This window comes from Panthera onca, chromosome A1 (assembly GCF_046562875.1).
Source record: "Panthera onca isolate mPanOnc1 chromosome A1, mPanOnc1 haplotype 2, whole genome shotgun sequence".
In the NCBI taxonomy this organism is placed as follows: Eukaryota; Metazoa; Chordata; class Mammalia; order Carnivora; family Felidae; genus Panthera; species Panthera onca.
In genome coordinates, this window is record NC_138339.1 from 9,751,237 (window position 1) to 9,775,403 (window position 24,167).

Consider the following 24,167-nt stretch of genomic DNA (forward strand, 5'->3'; position numbering starts at 1 on the left):
GGCTCCGACCTGTTAACACAAAGCCTGATGCAGGGCTCGAACTCACAAACCGTGAGATTGTGACCTGAGCCGGAGTCGGAAGCTCAACCGACTGAGCCACCCAGGCGCCCCAAAACTGCTGGTCTTTTTAAAAGCATTTTACAAACTACCGACAAAACAGAGCTTCACGCTTATTCACTTTTAATTGTTTCATGTTGATTTCTTTCCAGAAAGGAGAATCTACAGTAAAGTCTACTTGAACAATTCCTTAAGGGAGACACTTTAGAGGAATTTATCAGAGACGTTCCGAGTCACTTGATGGAAGTCACTGAAGTGTGATTGGGGTCCCGTCTGAGAGGAGTCTGCTTATAAGCCGTGGCTGTCTTGTTTCATCTATGAAACTCGGGGTGTCCGACGCTTCTCACGCCACCTCAGCTCTGCTCAGTCCACTATATGCTGCATCCTTCACTCTGTCAACCAGTTTCTCAAAGATTAACTCTGCTGTATCGTTCTCGGCGGCACCACGTGTGAATAATTGTCCTGGACCTTCTCAGATGCTGTGGCACGGGCTCTCCGTGGGATCTGCTTGGCTCTGACCGTGGCATGTGAGTATCTAGAAGTATGGAATTGATGCCCCGTGAGCCAGCCTTTGGCCAGTGGGGGACTCACCCTTCTGTCCCGTTGCTGGTGAATCCTGTGGGGGCATTCTACATCATTCCTTTTAGTGTCCCAGCAGGATCAAACTCCATTTACCCTCAGTGGTGATCTGCTTGAAAGTCAGACAGTTCAATTGACTTTTCCACCTTCGGTGTCTTAGTCTTCCCAGTATCTTATTCTGATTCCTTGGTAGCAGTTCCCCAAATTAATGACTTATATATGAGTTTTTGTTCAAGGCTCTGCTTTCTGGGAGAAAACCAGGCCAAGGCATTCATTATCTATGTTTCTTTCCTGTTGTCTTCTTTTGTGTCTTACTAATTCTCCTCCTAGTTTGTTACCTTTTTCATTTTCCTTAAAGTCTTTTTCTTTCATTTTCATTTTGACTTCCATCATTTGGGAAATGAACATGATTCACAGCTATAAAAGGGTGACATAGGGATCCTTAAATGATGGAAGTGTTCTGCATCTTGACTGTGCTGGTGGGTACATAAACCTACAAGTGTGATAAAACTGAATAGAACTAAATACACACAAACACAAGCACAAGTGAAATTTGAATAAAATCTGTGGATTCCACCAATGTCATTATAATGGTTGTGATATTATATTACGGTCCCACCAGATATTATCATTGGAAGAAACTGGTAAAGCATACATGAGATCTCTCTATATTGGTACTTACAACTGCATGTGAATCTACAATTATCTCAAAATTTAAAAAGTTTAAAGAGAATACAACTTTGTTTTTCTTCAACAGCAGCCCCTTGCTTTACACACACATATGAACTGCATTCTTTTAGCAGGCTACTGACCAGTCAATACTTATATATACATTTGTAATAGCATCTCACTTAAATTATGAACTCATATTCAAAAGTTTATTTGGCTTTTATCTAAACACCATCTATTAGGTTTCTTGCTTTAACCAATCTGGAATCTAGTAGAAAAAGTTACATGTTTTATATATGAAATTAAAAGAGTATTCCAATTGAATGCTTTTAATATTTATTAAGAAGGAAAGCATTCCTATGCTATTTAATATGTGATAACAGTGTATCTGTTGTAAAGGAAACTATAATATATGGTGAGTTTGAAACTTTTTATTTCCTTTTTGCTTGTTTTTCATAAGAACATCTGGGCTCAGTTAAACCCATTAGAATGTTTTTATTTGATTTAAAAAATTTTTAAAAAAATATTTATTTGTATTTGAGAGAGAGAGCAAAAGAGAGAAAGAGTGAGTGGGGAAGAGGCAGGGAGAGGGGAAGAGAGAGAATCCCAAGCAGGCTCTGTGTTCTCCGTGCAGAGCCTGATGCAAGGCTTGATCCTATGAACCGTGAAATCATGACCTGAGCTGAAATCAGGAGTTGGGTGCTTAACCAATTGAGCCACCCAGGCGCTCCTAGAATCATTTTTAAATGGAAGATATCATTGACCATTTACATTAGCGGAAAAAAAGTGTCATCTATTTGGATCAGCTACCTACTTATTTCCTAAAAATCCAGAGACTAAATTAGTATTATGTAAAAATTATAAGCTGTTTTTTTCTCTTTAAACTAGTTAAGTATATGAATAATGCAAACATTCTACAGACAATGGCTTATGATTTTAAGGACTTTCTTTCTCTGGAATTATTTGTAGCATCCCAGGCCAACTTCAGGGATGGAAGAAATGAATAAAATAAATTGGCTTGGGGCTTTCTTTTGCTTGATCTGCTTAAAAGCAGGCCTGTTCTATTTTTCTGTAAATGCTCACCACTCTCCACCCAACACATGCCTAATCCACAAAGTTTGCATTTGTCTACATCATTCTCAAATGTTCTCTTTCCCTGTTTTAGTTACCCTTGGCCTATACCTTGACCTTCTGCTGCCCGTCTCAATAAATTCAGAACACAACCATTTACCTGCAGCAAACGGGAATGGTTCCCCCAGAAATATAGCATCCAATAAAAGCCAAAGCCAAAGGAAATAGAAAGGTGAGGTCGAGCATAATTTTCTCATCACAGTCTTTCCTGCCTTTTCCTTTTGGCCTCAGATACTGTGCTGACCTCTGTCTATTTTTATGGCTAGATTAATTCTGCCATTTCAATGAGTCTGAATTTTCAGAATCATATGGTTCAGATGACCTTAAGAGGTGCTCACCTCTAAAAGGATTATGTGAAAAAATGATAAAAAGATGAAAAAATGGAGAGTTGCAGACCACGAAAATACCTTAGAGATGATCTTACTCAACCTTCCAGGTTTATAGAGAGGAAGGGAGCGAAAGAACAGTTGAACGATGTTATGTTAAGCTGCTACCCTCCAACAGTGGCTGTCAAATGCTATAAGTCTTACATCAGCAGTATTGCAGGCCCAAAGCCAACTGTATCCCCAGCCAGCATATGTATAAGGAATCCTAGAATAAGTGCTAAATAATTCATATTGAAACCAGATTTTCTAATGCTGAAATTTTGAATATCTATCCACTGACAGCTGATTTTACCTTGTTACCAGGTCCCTGCTTTGTTCATTGTAATAATCAATGACTGGGTGACTTTTGCCCATTATATACATCAGATCCTTATTTCCCTGGGTGATGTCCTTTAGGATATTGGTCCTGACTTTCTCCCTTCTGGTCCTCTCCTATCACAAACTTCGCACAGCCTATGGAGGGACCCATGATTCTCATCCCTCATGGACAAATCATACTACTTGTCTCCAGACTCTTACACATCAGCCACCAACCAACTGCTTGGGGAGCCTGCTCTTCCAAGAAGGACTTCCTGCCTCTGTGGATCTGTATGGGGCCAGGACTAGCCCTCCTGGATGAGGATGTGGCTCTTCATTACCAGCTAAGGGGATTCCACAGATGATTTACAGTCTAGGGATATTTATTTACCTTTGATAAATTTATCTCTGGGTTTAGCTATCTGCCTGAAAGTTGTTTTCTATAATTTTCTAATAGGTCCCATTCTTCCCCACGTCATGTTCAATTTCAACCACAAAGTCCCATTTGGGGGACGGTGAGGGAGAAGGGATAAGAAAAGCTGGGATGTGAAAATGACACTTTCAAAATGAAGACAGAGAATGAAAGTTGTGGTGAAAACCCGACTATTGCTTCCTCCCAATGTGATTACTCTTTCTTAGCCCTGCACCTTCTGGTGCCTTGGTAATATTCAGCTCCCCAATATTTTCCTTAAGCACAATAACTATGACAGTATTTTTTGTGGTTGCTGATGTTTGCTTTCTAAAAATATCACACCATAGTTAGTGTTGTACAAGACATAAGAGGTACTTAAGAGATAACTGCCCTTTCTAACAGAGTTCTGTGGAATATAAATGAAAAAAAAAAAAAGCTTTATTCTCAAGCATGATGCAAATGTAAAACCTCCTCACACAGAAGAGAGTAGACATAATGCAAACCAAGGAATGTTATAAATTTGAAAAGTAATTATTTTGTATATAGCACTTTTAATATTTGCTGTGGAGGAGGGTTAACAGAGATTTCCTATTTTTCTTTCACGCTACCTCTTTGTCTATAATTTTCTCTAGCTAATCAAAAGACAAAGGGAAAACGTTGTAAGGAAATAGTGGTACATACAGGAAAATGCAGCACATTTTTATTTTTATTTTAAAAGCTTGCCAGTTGGCAGATACATTTACACTGTCACATATAGAACAAAATATATTTATTATATATAAGCTACATTGACTTTCAACTCTTAAAAAGCCTGCCCGGTTAAAACACTAATTGGCAATGAGAAGGTACTGCAACTATATACACCAAGATGGATAACTATCACCAAACTAATGTTGAGCAAAGGAAGTGAGACAAAAAAGCAAACATTCTATACGATTCCATTTATGAGAGAGTCAAAATCACACCATGCTTACAAGGGTCTAGTGGTTGCCTTGTGGGTACGGATAATGCCCAGAAGGAGAGATGTGTCTCTGGAATTGTGAAAATGTCTGTTTTTGATCTGGGTGCTGGTTTCATGAGTGTGTTCGCTTTGTGAAAATCTGTTGAGCTATGCTCATGTAATATACACACAGGTGTCCCATGAGCTGTCTAGCTAGTTTGGCGTATGGTGTTCAAGTAGAATCCTGATTAATGGGCAGCGTGTGTTTGGTAACGTCATGCTACGTAACTCGGCTCTATGGGAGTTCACCGAGTTAACTGCTTTAACCCCTACTGAAACTAAAGCAGACCAGTTGGGTACTTACTGGAAACAAGCAGATTGTGTGAATTCATGAATCGTTGTCTGAGCTGAGTGAATTATTTTAAATGAGTACAAACAACTTTGTGATAATCACAAAAATCCTTGCATTTTGAGTGGGATACTCAGATGTGGAAGGGAACTACAATCATTTCTAGTGGTTAACGGAAACCACCCTGTATGCTTCTAAATATTGCCAAACTCGCGTTGTGTTTTTTTGCATAACTTAATTGAAAGATAATTAAAGATAATGTGATAATTAAAAGCTATGAATACAATAGCTGCTTTGTGTGAAAAGGCAAATCTGACAATTAGTTCCCTTATCTAGGGCTGTGACTTTATGAGAATCATAGCATAGATACTGTTATAGAATGCCTTATGCAGCTCTTTGAGTAACTGGGAAAAAGTAAAACAATCTTTTCTGTTTTTTCCTTGTCCATCTTTTTTTCCCTACTGGTCAAAAGCAATAACAACAGCAACAATAATCCTCTCCCTAAAAAAAAGTAAAGAAAGAAGAAAAGAGAAAATGACTTATTTTTGTGGTTTTATAAATAAGGAAACAATACCAGTCAGCATAGCAGTCAAGAGCATTTTCCTTCTTTGAGATGCCTTTCAGTCTTACAAAGTGTAGCTTTAGTGCTCATATAAATGAAAGAGTCAAAGCAATGATTAATGCAAAAACTTTTTGCAGGCAGATATTCTATTACCATAGAAGAATATTGCCTAACGATGGAAAGCTTATACATTGTAAATTTAAGGTGAGCCACTGTCAAGTTTTTATCTTTAAATGAACCGTAATCTCAATGCCTGGGCCTCAAATAAGTCGTTGGCAATAAGTAAACTTTCAGAGTGCTGATGGAAAATATAATACTGAGATTACCCTCTGTGGTTGCTTTTCTGTAAGTGTTTCAGTAAAAAATAGATTTCTCAGGCAGACTTCTCCTAATCCAAAATTTCATTATGTATATTTCTACTGGCCAATCACCTACCATGTTAATATAATAATTTACATTTACAGAAGAATACAAGTTCAGCAGGGTAATTCTATTGGTGGGGCTGAGAGAAACTGTAAGGCAGTGGTGAAAATGGATGTGTGCAGCAAGAAGTAGCCTTAATTTTCACCTAAGCGGAGAGAATTAAATTCCTCATGTGATATATTATTTGTATTCTTTTTTTGGAGAAGATGGCCGATACAGAATTTGATTAAATGGTAAACAGTATTGAGGAGCACCTGGGTGGCTCAGTCGGTTAGGTGACCGACTTTTGATTTCATCTCAGGTCATGATCCCAGGGTCCTGGGATCGGGCCCCATGTTGGGCTCTGTGCTGGGTGTGGAGCCTACTTAAGACTTTCTCTCTCCCTCTGCCCTTGCCTGCTCCCCCCTAAAAGGAATTGTATCAAAAAACTACTCAGAACGACAAAAAAAGAACTCTGACAATGTGTTCTACTGGTGAATTTGTTATTTTTTAAAATATTTTATTTCTTTAAGTAATCTCTACACCCAGTTTGGAGCTCGAATTTACAACCACAAGGTCAAGAGTCACATGCTTTACTGAGTCAGCCAGGAGCCCTTCTACAGGGGAATTCTGAAATGGGTGATATGAATGTTATTTCCAACTGCCCACTGTGTGGCCTTTTAGAGCTGAGGCAATTTCCGGATCTCAGATTGCTCCTCTGTGACATTAGGACTCTGAACCAGATTGTCTGTGAGGTTCTCTTCGGCTCCAAAAGTCTAAAGTGCAATTTCACTATTTCCTTATTTTTAATTAATTTTAATGGAATACATGACTGACCACATGGAGTGGCTTACAACATGTTCTTTGGTAGCAAAGAAAACATTAAGTGTCTTTCTCTGCATTGCTATGATACCTTTTACAGGAGAGGATGGACAGAAGAGTATATGGTGGAAAGAAACATACCGTGTACTCAATCAAGGTGAGTGGTATTTTTAACAATTCAACTCTTCTGTTATGCCGTTGCCATCTGATTGTCTCTATGAATGAATGCACGTTATATATTGATGTATCATATTTAAAGCTCCCATGTATTCACTGTTTTCCCTTGACCAATTTAATGGTATTCTTAAAAAACACCTTATTGAAGTATGTATGATATATGTTAAACTACACTACTTTAAGTGTATAATTTGATAAGGTTTGGGCAAGTTCACTGTCTTGATTATGGTGATGGTTTCACAGCTGTAAACATATCTCAAAACTGGATCTCCTCTATCCTGACTTGATTCAGGATTCTTTCTACTATAACAATCTGTCTTACTGGTTCACCCAGTATACTTAATCTTGTAGGGTTTATTAAGAAAAATACTCAGTGTAACAAACTGACACAGGGAATGTAATGCTCAGTGGACAAATCAGGGTTATCCACTTAAATTATTATATTTTTTATTCATTGTTTGATTTATCCAACTTGACTTTTTCTTTCATTAAGAGCCAGGAACTTTGCCGAGCATTAGAGATATTACCATGCTATTAATATGCTGGATGATAAAAAGTTGTAGTCTCTACGACTTAATTGGAGATACAGTTAAGGAAGCAAGAGAGTGGGGATGTGATGTGAGAGAAACACAGGACGCTCTGGGGACAATGTGAAGGTCCGTATGCAATCTCATGCATGAAGGAAGACTTCCGGGAGGACATGGTATCTGGAACCAAGCAGGATTTTTCCAAGGAACGAAGGAGTATGTGAGAGTGTTCCAGTAAGAAGAAACTGAATTTGCAAAGTCCCGCATAGGAGACAGAATTATGGAACTTGCGAGTAGCTTAACACAGTGCCCTGAGAGTGAAGGACATGGAGAGTTATCAGGACATGGAATATGCAGGCCCTGGTGGAGTTTGTTAAAACACCAAATCCACTGGTCTGGAAATGGTGCAATTCAGATTTGGTTACAATAAAAGTCAAGTGGTCATTTGCAGAACTGTGGCTTGAATTTCGGTGATATGATTTTAGCCTAAATTAGATCAATGAAATTGCGAAGCAAACAGGTTTGAGAAGTAATTATGAGATACACATAGCAGGACTTCAAACAGAGAAGGTAGACGCTGATGAAAACAACAGTCAAGGCTACTTCCCAGGTTTGTGGTATGAACAGAGTGTTTGAACAGAATCACGATGTTGCTCACAGAACTAAGGCTTGTGGGGAAGAGGAAGGTTTGGTTTGTTGGATCTGTAGTGTACTCAAATTGGTGTACTCATGATTGGTGGATAATTAGATGCTTGGGTTTAAAGCTCAGTAAAGAGATCAGAGCTGGACTGACAATTTTTAAAACTGAGATATAATAGACATAAAACATTGAGTAAGTTTAAGGTGTACAAGGTTTTGATTTGATATTTACATATCGCAAGGTGATTACTACCTTAGCATTAGAGAACACCTTTATGACATCAATAATTATCGTTTCTTTTTTTCTGGTGAGAACCATGAAGACCTAGTCTCTTAGTGACTCCGAAGTTTATAATACAGTATTATTGATTATAATCACCAAGCTGTGCCTCGATCTCCAGACTTATTTATCTAGTAGTTACAAATTTGTGCTCTTTTTAAGTTACGTGATTTTTAAAAAGTTTATTTATTGATTTTGAGAGAGCGGGGGCAGGGGGAGAGAACACAAACAGGAGCGGTGACAGGAGGAGAGAGAGCCAAGCAGACTGTGCTGTCGATGTGGAGCCCAGTGCGGGGCTTGAACTCACCAACTGTGAGATCATGACCTGAGCCGAAATCTAGGGTCGATCGCTTAAGTGACTGAGCCATCCATGCGCCCACAAGTTTGTACTCATCTCCCCAGTTCTCCTACCCCTGCCTACTGGTTACCACCATTGCACTCTCTGTTTCTGAGTTTGGCTTTTTTAGATCCCACGGATAAGTGATAATCATTGCAGTCTGTGATTGAAGCCTTAAGGATAAGTTAAGTGCAGTGTAAAACCTTCTATAGTTACACATTTTTTCTTTCATACCTGGCTCTGAGTTTTCCAAATTCCACCTACTACATAAATATTATTATTCAGAAATATCTAGTTTGACGTCCTTACACTTTAAAACTTTCCAATCTTTTTTTTTAATTTTTTTTAACATTTTATTTATTTTTGAGACAGAGAGAGACAGAGCATGAACGGGGGAGGGCCAGAGAGAGAGGGAGACACAGAATCGGAAACAGGCTCCAGGCTCTGAGCTGTCAGCACAGAGCCCGATGCGGGGCTCGAACTCACAGACCGCGAGATCATGACCTGAGCCGAAGTCGGCCGCTTAACCGACTGAGCCACCCAGGCGCCCCTAAACTTTCCAATCTTAAAAAACTTTGCCAAGGCCCTTGAATCTCTGCCCTTTTCCTTTAGGAAAAAGGAGACGCATTATGATTTATTTAAAAAACAAAAGACTAATGCAGGGAGTTAATCAAATTAATACTGAAGTCCCCATACAGTACAAAGTAAATGTGACTTTTATAGTCTCTGAAATAGAAAGCATGATTCAAATGAACTCTTTTTAGCTATGCGTGGTGACATTTACTATTATAAGATAAACAGATTTTTCCTCACCTTTGTTTCTAGATAGTAATATTTTAAGAGAAGGATTATTAATCTTCAAATAATACTACAGATAATGAAATAGCTTTATAAATCATGGATATTGATCTGAATAAGTCCTTCATCCAAGAGATTGAAAAGAAAAAATAGGATAAAGGAGCAGAACAATGCTAATGTTTTAGTTTTCATTTTTAGAAATGGCAAAGCCAGGCAATCAAATGAGGAAGATACATTTTCAATCATTTTTGTGAGCCTAAATATAACTTTACAAGAAAATTGGATTCTGGATGGCAGTATAAAAAAATGGGATATTGATATAAGTGTTTACGCTCTTATGAAGAAAGTACTTTTATTATGACACTTGATTATTTTTATGTGAACGTAAAACCCCGATGTAGTGATAACTGTTTTTCACGAAATAATGTGACAAAAATATTTCCATAAAAAAGAATATATGATTTTTAACGTAGTTTAGATACCGGTTTATATTGATTCTTTTATCTGTTATTCTATATAAAATATTTAAATACAATTTTGATCTTTGCTGCATGTGTTCCCTATCCTAAGGTAAGGGGATAGTTTTCTTTTTAAAATTCTGCAGTGTTTTGTGTCAGTTATTTTGAGTAATAAATCACCCCCCAATTTAGGGGCTCCAAACATAAAAAGTTAGTATCACACATGTGCCTACTTTGGTTTGATGGTTTTATGATTGGGCTGGGCTTGTCATGAGTCTGTGGCTGGATTCGTAGGAGCTCACTGGTCTGGGAGTACCTAGGCTGGGCCTACTTCCCTTTGCTCGGCTCCATATGGTTCCTCAGGCCCTAGAAAGTTAGCCCAGGCTTATTTCTCATTACAGGCAGGGGTCCAAGAGAGACAGCAGAAATGAACACTAAGGGCTAAGGCAGGTCACAGGGTCATTCTAAAGTCAGGTTGCTCAGGGTGAGAGGGCATGGGTAGGTATAAAGAACAGGGGTCACTGTTTTGACATCAGTTGAACACATACTGTATGCTCTATTTATTTATTTGATAACAAGTTGTTCAAGAATTGAGAAGACGTTTTTTAAAAAGACAGCTATTTTGGGGAATGATGAAGACCTGAACCATTATTTTAATATTTTCATTATTTTTGGTTATTATGGTCGGCTGTAAATTATACAATGACTTTGAAATTTTTTTATAGGGAGACATAAAGACAAAAGAAAGAAATACATCGTTGTTTTCTAAATGCTATGTGAAATGCACTGTGGCAATCATGGGTGAAGAAACATCTAGGCTTTTCTGTGGGAGTCAGGGAATGTTTCCTATAGAAAGGAAGGTTTGATCTTTTGTTGACCAGATGAGCAGGGGTTCATCACATAGAAGGGGAAGGGCAGGGTGTTCCAGGCCAGGGAGGCATGAAGAACATGTTACGTACAGGGACCAACAACGAGTCAGTGTAGCAGGCAGTCAGGAGGAGAAGGCTGAGGTTGAAGTTGGAAAGTTCGTGGAGGCCAGATGGTGGGGAGGACTTTGGAGGCCCACTCAGGAATATGGACTTAGTTTGTGAGAATTATTAAAATCTGTGGATCTCTAAGACAATCAGACTCTGCTTTTGAAGGTCTTGTTACTTGTATCTACATTCAGAAAGCATGTCTTTCCTGATGATCCACGATGCTTTTCCTTTCTCCAAAGGATTTGCTAATTTGACTAGGGACTCTACGAAAGCGATTGGGCCACCTTCCACCTTTTTTCCTTTTCTTTTTCATAATCCTTAAAAAAGACACAAAGTCAAGGGAGTATACTTCTTCTATACATATTTTCAGAGTGTTTACTTTGGAGATCACAACATACCTCCTCATTGATTTGTAAAATAAATTACCTCACTGGATTTAGACTGGTAAACCAGTCATCTCTCTTCTACCCTAAATCTACTTTACTTTGCTAAGCTTAGCAGAGAAGCTGACAAGTGCTTCCCTATCTATACTCCCTTTGTAGTATATAATCTGTAGCCAAATGAAATTGCACCTATTTTTACCACTTTTTTAAAGCATGTAACTCTTTTAACAGCATAATAGGAGTGGAGTTTTGACCCAAGAAACCTAATCTATATGGTATGATGGGTGAATCTTTCTGACTCTGCAAGGATTCGGGCTAGAAACCTTAGAGTCTAGGCTAATTAGGTTATATTAAGTGTTGAGGGTCTTTTAGATATAAAGCCAGAGTGGATGTGATGGCCTGCTGAAAACATTGGAGATAAGCAAAGGCAAAGCTCATCAAGTTTGTGTTTGGCGAGAATTAGGAGAGTTCATTAGATGACCCAGTGAGAAGTAGAAATTGAAAGAAAGGATGGCTTCGGTTTCTAACTTTCTAGTTCCAGATGCATGCACCTTGGAAGAGCATGTTTTCTAGTTTCGCAAGTATTCGTAACATCATCTATCTGCACAAAAGAAACTTCTGTACATATATCAGCATCAATGTCTTTCTGTTCTTGCAGTTCAATACCTAATACATGACAGCTTTTGAAGCTTCTGAGTTAAATCCACCATTTGAAAAGTTTTTTTCTGAAACGTTTCTCAAAAATATTTCCAAGTTGGGTTTTTTAAAAAAATATTCTTGGGGCGCCTGGGTGGCTCAGTCGGTTGAGCGTCCGACTTCAGCTCAGGTCACGATCTCGCGGTCCGTGGGTTCAAGCCCTGCGTCGGGCTCTGGGCTGATGGCTCAGAGCCTGGAGCCTGCTTCCGATTCTGTGTCTCCCTCTCTCTCTGACCCTCCCCCGTTCATGCTCTGTCTCTCTCTGTCTCAAAAATAAATAAACGTTAAAAAAATTAAAAAAAAATATTCTGTGGTAACTAGGTTAGTACTTTTGGGGTTGACTTCCTTCAAGGCACTCTGTTTTCTGGTTCCTGATATGATCTTTGGTTACAAAGGGCACCTGCTCATCAGGTTCTGAAATATTGATAAGGAACACTGTCTAGCTGGTGAAGCACCAACCACCACTAGGCAAGTGTTTGATAGCATGCTTCCTGCTCAATTTTCCATTCTGCAAATGTGTACTGGCTTTAAAGGTCAAGAATGGTACCACAGGGATTTTTGATTGCATTATTCTGATTTCTCAGCTATGAATCACTTTCTTTCCAAAGCTATAGAAGCAGAGGCTCTCGAATAAATTTAGTCATTACCCTTTATGATATTACCTCCACTCTGCCTGTCTGGCAAAATGCCTGCTATTGGCTGACATCGGGAAAGAGCTCTTCCGTTCTGCCTTAGAAGAGTGGGAAGGAGACAATCAAATAAAATAAACAAAATACAATGGGTTTCAAACTACTCTTTTCTATTTTCTACTATTTGCCAATGACCAGTTTTCTAGAACACTGATCATACCTGCTTAAAAAGGTCAAATCAGAACTCCTACACAATTTAACGTTAATTAATCAATCAATTTATTTATTAATAGCTATAGCATTGAAATATTTATTTACTTATTCAGGATAAATAATTTCTTTGCTTCTAAGAAAGTTGTATTTTATCATAGGAAATGTGTAATCCTAACTTAAAAACACAGAAACACACATTTGTGTATATGCCTGTGTATAATATAGTTATTCAAACTACTGGCATTCGTGATGGGCATTGAAGAGGGCACCTGTTGGGATGAGCACTGGGCGTTGTATGGAAGTCAATTTGACAATAAATGTCATATTAAAAAAACCAAACTACTGTCATTATTTATGTGATTTTAAAGACAGTAAGATAGATAGCCATTTTAATTTTTGCATTTTTAAAGTTTATTTATTTTGAGAGAGAGAGAGAGAGAGAGAGAGAGAGAAGAGAGAAAATGAGTGGGGGAGGAGCAGAAAAAGAGGGAGAGACAGAATCCCAAGCAAGCTCTGCACTGTCATTCCAGAGCCTGACGCAGGGCTGGAACTCATGAGCCCGTGAGATCATGACCTGAGCCAGTACCAAGTCTAACTGACTGAGCCACCTAGGTGTCCCAACTTTTGCATTTTTTATCCCCAAAGATGCATTTGTTTCTTTTTCTTAATGTACTCATCACAAATTTAACATCCCATATAAAATCTGGACCTTTGAGGGGCACCTTTGAGAGTTGTGGCTCAGGTCATGATCTCACAGTTCACAGGTTCCAACCTCGCGTTAGGCTCTGCGCTGACAGCGCAGAACCTGCTTGGGATTTCTCTCTCCCTCTCTCTCTCTCTCTCTCTCTCTCTCTCTAAATAAATAAATAATTAAACATTAAAAAATATAAATAAATTAAAAAATCTGGACTTTGCTTTTTTTCAAACTAGTCTATTCACAATTTTGTCCAAGTTACTTTCATGTTTAAATTTATAAGTCCCTAATATCTTGGAGTCCCTTTTGTGTACAGCCATATTACTCCCCCATCATATCATATCTATATCTATATTTGTTTCTATATAACAAACTTTACTGTCCTTTTCCATATTCCAGTAACATCTTAATTTAATGTGATCTGTCATGGACATGTGGTGCTCCTGTCTGCCATGATTTCTTTCCCTTTGTCTTGTGTGGCTATGGAGCTATCCCCTTACTGAAATACCCCTTCCCCACATCATGTACTCCTGGTAGGAGAATCAGTGTCAATGCTCGCTGCACCTTGACCATGGGATAGGCACCTAATCCAAGTCAGCCCAATGATTTGCACACGGAAATATGAAATGAACTCTGAGAAACCAAATGATAGGAGGCAACAGCTCAGTTCAATCTCACAGTTTTAGGTAGTTTAATTATTAGGAGATTCCATTTCACTTTTGATTCAATTTTAATGCATTTTTATTCAGTCTCACTTTTAATTCAAAGGTGCCTCTGTGATTCATGGTTTGGAGAGACTGTGATGCAGTAGAGGTGGGGATGTGGATTCATGTATCTCACACACAGGCTTCTTCTCTGTTGACTTCTCCTAGGGTTGTATTTTGGGAAGGGAAAAATGAAAACAATGGACTCTACTTATATGGTGTGATTGAACATTCCTTCTTGTTGGTTTTGTTCTGAACCATCGTTATCCTACAGGAGAAGTCTTAAGTCAGGACTTTGAATGAAGGAGAACAAGTCTAACACAGCACCTTGCCCTGTCTCTTATCTGCCCATGGAGGGAAATAGGAGCAAAGGGGAAGGGAGCTTTAAACACCCTGCAAGCTCTGCCTCCTCACATAGGGAGTCCCTATCTTCCTCTTTATCATAATCCTCTTTATAAAGAGTCGGGTCTCCTGGTTCTCAAATATCTATGCATTGTTGTATTTGATATTTTCAGTGACCCTGCAAATTAAAACCAGTAATATATGGGATAAAATACATTTAAAGAAGAAGAGTGTACTGATCAGTGGGCATTAAAATAAGAAATTTTCAGATCTAAAACATAGTGAAAGCAAAATCCCTGGGAGGAAAGCAAGTGCCAGAACTAACTTTCACTCAGAGGGTTTCTGCCACACTCCAGAAACCTTGAATTCTGACGTTATGGTCAATTGTACCATATATGGCAGTGATAACATTTAGAGTTTGCTTAATATAGTGAAGCAAATAAGGTGAATAAGAAGCAGGGTGATCTGGATCTCTGGACATCTAGAACGATCTAGAAAATTAAAGGAATGAAGAAGCTAAAACTTCAGAATCACACACACGCGCGCGCACACACACACACACACACACACACACACACACGAATCTTAGCCTAGATACATCCCAGAGAAACTGTAGAGGAGCAAAGCCAAAGAGAAGATGTTAAGCTGGTGGATAAGTTTGGAGATGTGGTCATTTTCAGAGTATGGATAGACTAACAGCCTCTCAATAGCAACGGGGAAGGTAGAACATAATAGAATTACATCTATATTGAATTAGCGAAAAAAAATATCTGTTTATCTAGAATTCTATTCCCGATAAAAGATCTTTTAGGAAAGAAGGAAGATAAGGACATTTTTAGATAACAGAATAGAATTTACCACTAACTACCCTCCCCAGACAGGAGGGAAAATGGATAGTTTCCAATAAAAAGGAGGAAGGGTAAACAAAGACATTTCTAAAATAAAGAGTAAGACTCAGTAACATGGATTGAATAGAAGCAAGAGCAAAAGTGATGGATAAAGCCATAATTTGATTTAAATTACATTTTAATAATATGTGCATTAAATAGGTGGAGAAAATATAAAGAAATATAGCATACGATACCCCAAAAAGTAGAGGAGAAACAGTAAGGTTGAACAACAGTCGATTGATACAGAGGTTGGCAGAGGTGAGGAGGGTGAGGTGGGGTTTTTATCTCTGGTCCTGCTTGAAATGACAAGTATCAACAGCCCCTGGACTGCTGTCAGGTGCCACACTAGCTGATCCTTTGACATTAAAATATGGACTAATTAATGCCTTAGAACTCAGCTTCTAACCCTCCATTGTCAATACCAGGAAATCAGGAATAACATGCACTTCCATTCTTCAAAATTAATTAGGAAGGGACAGAGTTCACCTGGGAACATTTTTTTGTGTGCGTGTGTGGGGTGGGGCATTAGTATTAATACAGGTGGATCTTATGTGAAGCTAGGGGTGTGAGCCGCTCTTTATTAATTGCAACTTTCATATGTTCTTTGGTAAAAATATAGAGACTTTTTTTAATTGAAAAGCATTTCATATTGTGATGATGTAGCAGATCAGGCTATTCTATATTCTACAGAACACATCTTACAAATTTTATTCTTGTATACAAGTCAAATATCCTGTAACATAGACCATCAAGACTTGCTTCAGGATGTTTCAATATTATTTTCCTTAAAATAAAGGAATACTGGCCTCCTAAGCATTTGTTTTTATCTTAGGTGTTACTATTTCTAAATGCGGATTCTTCAAGTGTCAGCAAAAATGTATTGGGCCAAAGAGAATAAGAAAGATCATTTTCCACAAAAATTCTAGACTTTAAACATAATGTTGTTTTCGTAGGAAATTTTCTAATTGTCATTTAATGAATATACAATAATACATTTAGTAAAATGAACTTACTAAAACGCCCTTCCATATTTATTTGTTTTTGTAGACAGGTGACATTAATTGATTAGATAATGAAAAGCTACCTTATAATTTAAGGGTCTAATCAAAGTAATTAGAGTTCTGAGTGATTCAATTATTTGATTTGATTAATTTGATGCGTTATAATGTTTTTATTTAGAGAAATCAAAGTTTGTGTGAAACTGAGCAAGATGAAGGATATCAAAAAGTAAAGTCTAGCTTTTCAGGGACATGAAACACTAGAATATCTTACATCTGGATATTACAATAGAATTTTCCAAACTGTCTAGTATGTTGAATAATACAAAGAATGAGGAGTGTTTGTGGGTGATCTTTTGATTAGATTAATTTCTTCTTTATGAACCGTGTTTCTCTTGTACAGTTGCCAACTTTCTTGCTTGTCTTTATAAATAATAATTGTTTTTGTTTTTTGATCATGTTCAGTGTGAGATGGTTAATTTTAAATTTAAGAAACATCTCATCATATGTTGTTTGCCTTAGCTTAGTGTTCATTCATTTTAAGCTCCTGATTTTCTGACTTGTATCTGTCATGTTGCTCTCTTTGATAACATTAACAACATCCTTTTAAAAACTCTTAACTTCACAATTTATTGGCATCCCCACAGAGCCTTGATTTATTTACTTATTTCTGGTATCCAGGCCCTGACATCTTTGCATCTGCTTTGACTATGTGTGTCAATAAAACGACAAAAACAACAACACAAAGTACTTGGTTACAATGAAAATCAATTAAGCTTTGGTCTAACTATATAAGCTACTATGCTTTCATTAAAGATAAGTAGTACATGGCACAAAAATAGACACATAGTTCAAAGGAACAGAATAGAGTCAAGAGGTAAATCCATGCTTTTATGGCCAATTAATCTATGATAAAGGAGGCAAACAACAAATGCTGTTGGGAAAACTGGACAACTACATGCAAAAGAATGAACTGGATCACTTTTTCTCACCATTCACAAAAATAAACTAAAAATAGATTAAAGACCTAAATGGGAGACCTGAATCCACAAAAATGGGAGGAGATATTTGCAAATGATATAACCCATAAAGGGTTAATATCCAAAATATATAAATAAATTCTACAAGTCAACATAAAAAAAAACCAGATAAGCCACTTAAAAATGGGTAGAGGACATGAAAAGACATTTTTCCAAAGAAGACACAGAGATGACAAACATACATGAAAAGATGTTCAACATCACTCATCATCAGGGAAATGCGAATCAAAACCACAATGAGATATTACCTCACACCTGTTATAATGGCTAAAATAAAAAACACAAGAAATAAGAGGGTTGGTGAGGATATGGAGGAAAAGAAACCCCCATGCACTGTTGGGAATACAGTTTGGTGCAACCACTGTGGAAAACAGTAGGCAGTTTCCTCAAAAGGTTAAAAACAGAACTACCTATGATCTAGTAATTCCACTACTGGGCATTTACACAAAGAGAAACAAAATACTAATTTGAAAAGATACATGCACCCTTATGTTTATTGCAGTGTTATTTATAATAGCCAAGATATGAAAGCAACCCAAGTGTACATCCGTAGAAGAATGGGTGAAGAAGATGTGATCTATCTATGTATATATCTATGCCTCTCTCTCTCTCTCTCTATCAGAATATTACTCAGCCATAAAAAAAATGAGATCTTGCCATTTGCAAAGAACATGGATGGATGTAGAGGGTATAATGCTAGATGAAGTAAGTCAGTCAAAGGTAAATGCCGTATGATTTCACGCATACATGAAATTTAAGAAATAAAACAAAGAAAAAGAGAGACAAACAAAAAACAAACAGACTCTTAAATATGGAGAACTAGTGGTTACTGGATGGGAGGTGCATATGGAGAATGGGTTAAATGGGTGAATGTGATTAAGAGTATCCTTATCATGATGAGCACTGAATAATGTATAGAATTGTTGAATCACTGTATCATACGCCTGAAACTAATGTCACACTATATGTTAATTACACTCGGATAACAAAAAAAGATAGGTAGTACATAGAATTTTTCTTCCTCGAAATAATTTGTATCTGATTGAGTTCTGTTAACCGGTGTATTTTGTTACCTTATAAAAATGGTTCTATTATTGCATTTGTTTATTATTAGAAAGGTCTTTAAGTACTTTACCCATTAAGAATCTGTAAAAACTACTTAGCTTGCATTAAATGGCAGCTAAACCTTTATATTCTCCAAGTGATCTTGAACACAGCATCAACAAGGCAGACAGAAATGACTCTGCGAGTACACGGAATGAGACAAAGAGGTCATTTCATAACCACAGAGATGCCCAAATATCTCCTTCTTCTGTCTGACATGAATGATGTTTGTTTTGTTACCAATGACCTTGCTAGCCTCACTTTATTCCTTCAGCATCCGGGATAAATATTAGTAAAAATTATGTTAGTAATAATAACATATTAACCATGATACTACTTTAATATTATATGTTATAATATGCATAATATATTCTATAATAGTGACATATTTTATGTAGTGTACATCATTTATAGAAAATACACATTAAAATATATAATGAATATATAATTTTATTTATAGAATCATACATACATTTATGGCATATGTATGTGTAGTAATATATCAATTCTACGACACATAACTGATTGCATCATTATTTGTGTTATTATTAGTGTAACCCTGCTTCTCCTTTTGATAACTTTAGTCCAGGACTGGCTCCTGCTTCCTTAAACCACTTTCCATAGAATTATCTAGCATAGGCCCAAATTTATTACAAATGCCTTTTTTTTTGAAGATTTTTTAAAGTAATCTCTATACCCAACATGGGGCTCAAACCCACAACCCTGAGATCAAGATTTGCAAGCTCCATCAACTGAGCCAGGCAGACAACCCTCTATGAATGCGTTTCTCAGTCCCTCTTACTGAGATGCTCCAATTTCCACTGGATTGTGTTCAACCTTGCCGAAGCTAAATAAATAAACCTGACTTTGTTTATGTGTTCACTTATGGTTTTTACTACAGGCACAATATAATTCAGCCAATCAGAGTCTGAAGATGAGCGTTGTCTTGAGCATTTTTTTCCTACTGTGGAACCTTGGGCAAGCACTTACTGGAAACACTGTGATCTTAGAGTCCCCATCTGTTATGTGAAAATACAATAGCAACTATTTCATTTGTGTTGTTTTGAGTATCAAATGTGAAGACAATTTTTGGGGTGCCTGGGTGACTCAATCAGTTGAGTGTCTGACTCTTGATTTTAGCTTAGGCCATAATCCTGTGGTTCCTGGGTTTGAGCCCCATGTTGGGCTATGCACTGACAATGTGGAGCCTGCTTGGGATTCTCTTTTGCTCTCTGTCTTCTCTCTCTCTCTCTCTCTCTCTTTCTCTCAAAATAAATAAATAAGGCAAACTTAAAAGAACAAATGAGGAAATAACTTTTAAATGAAATATAAAATCCTATTCAAATTTTGTTGCTCATGCTGTCATATTCCATTATCCTGTTATTTAGGCAAAGTTCCCTTCCTGTTCGCCCATTGCCCGCTGAGCTCTGGCCCCTGACACTAGCTTTCTCTGATAGAAAATACTACCTTCTGTCTCCGATAGAAAAGAGTATCTTCTGCACTGCCACCTAGGGATAAGTCTGATTGCATTTTAATATCAATGCCGTATTAATTAAAGAGGCAGTGCTCCAAAATAAATTGCTGTCGTTTCTAGATATACCCCTATGATTTCTGCGGTTGATGTTTTTTTGGTTGACACAGTGACCCTGATTTGAAATGGTTTATATAAAGCAGAGTACCACCAGCAAGTTCTTTAATAAGTTTTATGTTTCTTGAATACAGTTTTATTCTGAACTAAATGAAGTACTCAGACATATTAGACTTCTAGAGTCATGGCTCTTAAGCAAAAGCAGGATTCCATTTTAGACATAATAAATAAAAATTCCATGGCTAGAACCCAATAATCTGCTTGTTTTAGAAATACCCCAGCTTCCTAAGCATGCTAAAGGGATAGATTTTGATTGAAGGTGTGGATAGCTATGGTTTTGACAAATTTTATCTGCAGCTTGAATTCTAAAAAGTTTCACCTGTGGCATAAAAATCTTACCTTTCAAATCACAGAAGGAAAAAATAAATCTATGAATTAAAACCATTAACAAATATCCTAAACATTTAGTTTAGAATTTCCAAAAATACCATAGTATTTCAAGGGAAACAAGTTCATGAGGAAATGTGAAACATTTACTTACTCCAGAAAAAAAGTGATGTAAAATTATTCAGGTGTAAGTTATGACATTGGTAGTAGGTTGATTACAAAAATGGTCCAAATTCTCTAACACTCTTTGCCTGGCATGTACTTTGTACATTTTGTACATTTTTTGCTCCCCCCCAGAATGTTACAAAAATCTTTTAGTTGTAATGGTTAACATGTATGGTAGATTGATTGCAAAAGTTCTCCAATTCTCTAATTTACCCTCAATTCTGAACTAAGGTATCAAGAGGCTTTTCACGTGTCTGTTGCCTCTGGGATCTCTGCCAAACAATGAGAAGTGATGGGATGAGAGCCCATACTCAGGAGAAGGTGGGGTCATCCTCGCCTACCCATTACCCAGCTGACCTGCACCTGCCTATGAGTACATGCATAAATTCACCAAAGATCCATAGATGTACCCCAATGTGCACCCCTGCCATCTGACCTACAGACCCCTAACTATGCTTATGTTTGTATGCCACTGAGTTTTCAGGGGGTTTATTACACAGCAATAGCTAATTAATACGTCTATATTAAAACTTAGAAGTAATTTCATATATAATGAAAATAGCTCATTGGAACAACAGTTGGTATTAAAGTTTAAAGTCTGGCTCCTATGCAACATAAATCTTAGTGTATAAATAAAGTAATATTGTTTGACCTTCAGAGAAGAAAAGTAAGTAAGTAAATAAATAAATAGCCGAGGATGAGTTTTTCTTAGACATTCTCAATCAGCCCTACTATGGTCTATACCAGTTTTAAAATTGTTATCATTAACACGGAATTGGAATCAGAAAGCTTTTTCTGTAATGGGCCATATGGGAAATATTTTAGGTTTCTGGGCTTGCAGTCCTTATCACAACTACTCAAGCCTGCCATTGTATCACAAAAGCAGTCATAGGCAAACATTAGTGAATGGGTATGGATGTGTTCCCATAAAAATTAATTTACCAAAACAAGAGCAGGCCTGACATTGGAGTTAATCCCTTTTTTACTGCTTATAGTTAAGAAACCTACGTGTAGTAAAATTTTTGAGACCATCTGAGGACTTGGAAGATAATACAGTACCTAGGGAATCACTGTGTGTGAAACCTAGAATTTAAATATTCTTGGTGCATTGGGAAGCATGTTTTCTAGATTTTTCCTGAGTACATTTTTGTTTTATTTTTCTCTCTTTAACATTTTACTTTATCTTAAATCCAGTGTACTATTGTAATTGCAAAATACATTTATTATTTAGCAGACAGAGGAATAGTTATTTGCCAATACTTCTCAGGGCTCGTGCACGAGCTAATTTAGCCACAAGCAAAGTAGCTTTTTATAAATATTATTTGTTCATCCTGTAATCACCCGAATGAGTTATTTTCATGGATATTGCCATTTCAGCATTACATATTGACCTAAATGTTAATCTTTCATCATACTTAAAATATTTAAAAATATATGCTGTGACAGAAGATTAGAGCATGTAAATATTTTCTATTACATGTCAATTACTATATTTTCTCATTTGAAAATATTGTCATCATTAAGAAAATAGTAGAGAAAAATTAATATATTTTCCTTTCCCCCAGCCATTTGGACACTATTAGTATATATTGTAATTCAGAAAACATATTTCTAAAAACTTTGCATTCTGAGATACACTAAGTCACAAGTAACAAGAGTTTTCTGAAAGTCTGAATAACAGCAGCATCCTGAAAGCTGTGCATTTTGAAATATACCATGATAGGTTTCCTTTTTTTTCATTTTTTTAAATGTTAATTTATTTTTGAAGGAGAGAGAGTCAGAGCATGAGCAGAGGAGGGGCAGAGAGAGAGGGAGGCACAGAATCTGAAGCAGGCTCCAGGCTCTGAACTGTCAGCAAAGAGCCCGATGCTGGTCTCGAACTCACCAATCGTGAGATCACGGCTTGACTAGAAGTCAGAGGCTCAACCAACTGAGTCACCCAGGCACCCCTCCAAAACAGTTTGCTTTTTAATGAACCCAGTATTACCCAGTCAAAAATTTCAATTACCATACAATAATCTGAATTAAGATAATTTGCCTTCCTTTTCTATTCTGGAAGCTCATGGTTCTTTAAATTGGACTCACTCCTATATCTTATTGTAAGTAGAAATTTAACTTCTTGTTATTACTTTTTTTCTTATAGAAAACTTGGAGATCCCACCAAGATCAGCCACACGTAATTCACCCACTAGATATGACTTAATACCCTTTGGGTGTGGTAACACAGAGGTATGTGCTCTCCACCGACTCCCAGAAATTAATATGCAGAATTTAAGCTGCATTGAGCCAGGGTGATACCTGGCTTGATAAAGCAGTTTGTTAATTGTCTTACCTTCCCTCTTTTGTTGGCTTGCAACCTTGGTGGTTCTCAGAAGGAATCTGCAACTGCCCAGTACACAGAGGGCAAGGAGAGAGGGAAGACAGAGGCAGGCCACCCTAGATGGGTAGGTAGGCAAGTTTAACAAGCAAGGGGATCTCTTTACAAGGCTTGTGTCCTTCCGCTGCAAGACAAGTAGGTCCCCGCACCTGCCAGATAGAATTTTCAAAGTTTATATAGAAGCTTTTAAAAATATGTTTTAATGTTTACTTATTTTTGAGAGAGAGAGAGAGAGAGAGAGAGAGAGAGAGAGAGAGAATGGGGGAGAAGCAGAGAAGGGGGAGTCAGAATCTGAAGCAGGCTCCAGGCTCTGAGCTGTCAGCACAAAGCCTGACCAAGGGCGAACTCACAAACTGTGAGATCGTGACCTGAGCAAAGTCGGACGCTTAACCGACTGAGCCACCCAGGTGCCCCTGTGTAGAAGCTTTGGCAGAGTTCAGTCACATGTTGCACGTTGGGAAAGGTCACTGAAACCACACAACCAGGGGATGACCCTTGGGCTGGACCCCGGCACCGGGAGGCTTCTCCCCCCAACCCCCCATCTTTGGAACTTAGTTCCGGCTTGCCTTTCCTGCTCTCAGAGGCTGCTCCAAGGACACAGCCTCGAGACAGCCTTGTGATGCTGAGAACACCTGCTTGGTATATGTGACCGCCCCCAGTTAAGGCCTTTCTACAAGCTTTTAAGGTTTGGAGGGCAGGTGTGGGGAACCACTCCTCTTGCTGCCCTCCCCCCCCCCCCCCCCAAGCCTTATTTGTAAGTTTCCTTTGCTGATTAAAATTGCCACCGACCAGCCTGGAGGCCCTGCCTCTCTCTTCCGGTCTCTCCCTGCCCTCCAGCTATGGGAGATTTCACACAGAAAGCTCCGGAGAGAGTTTGGAACCTGCACCAGACGGTCTCCACCCCGCACTGCTCTCTCAAGGCTGCATCCTGGAAAAGGGCTCCCACCGTGGGAAGAGCCAGCAAGCGTGCATTCCAAGGACAAGGAGGGGGTGAGGAAGCCCCGTTGCCCAGGCCCAGCTGGTGGGTCAGCGGGTGGTCACGACCCTCAGATGATTTCCTCTAACAGGTGTCCCTCCTCCACCCTCTGTCCTTGTTTCCTTCACCTCCCAAATAAACTGCTTGATCCTCTATGTTCATCGGCCTTTGGAGGAAGTCAG

At 38.0% G+C, this 24,167-nt stretch overlaps 1 long non-coding RNA gene across 1 annotated transcript; it reads left to right on the forward strand.

Annotated features, from left to right (window-relative positions):
- The first annotated feature begins 215 nt into the window (after nt 1–215).
- LOC132680096 (uncharacterized) lies at nt 216–24,167 on the forward strand. Its single transcript, XR_013552489.2, has 5 exons — nt 216–584; nt 6,707–6,763; nt 22,776–22,861; nt 23,005–23,076; nt 23,847–24,167. It is a non-coding gene; the product is annotated as an uncharacterized LOC132680096 (long non-coding RNA).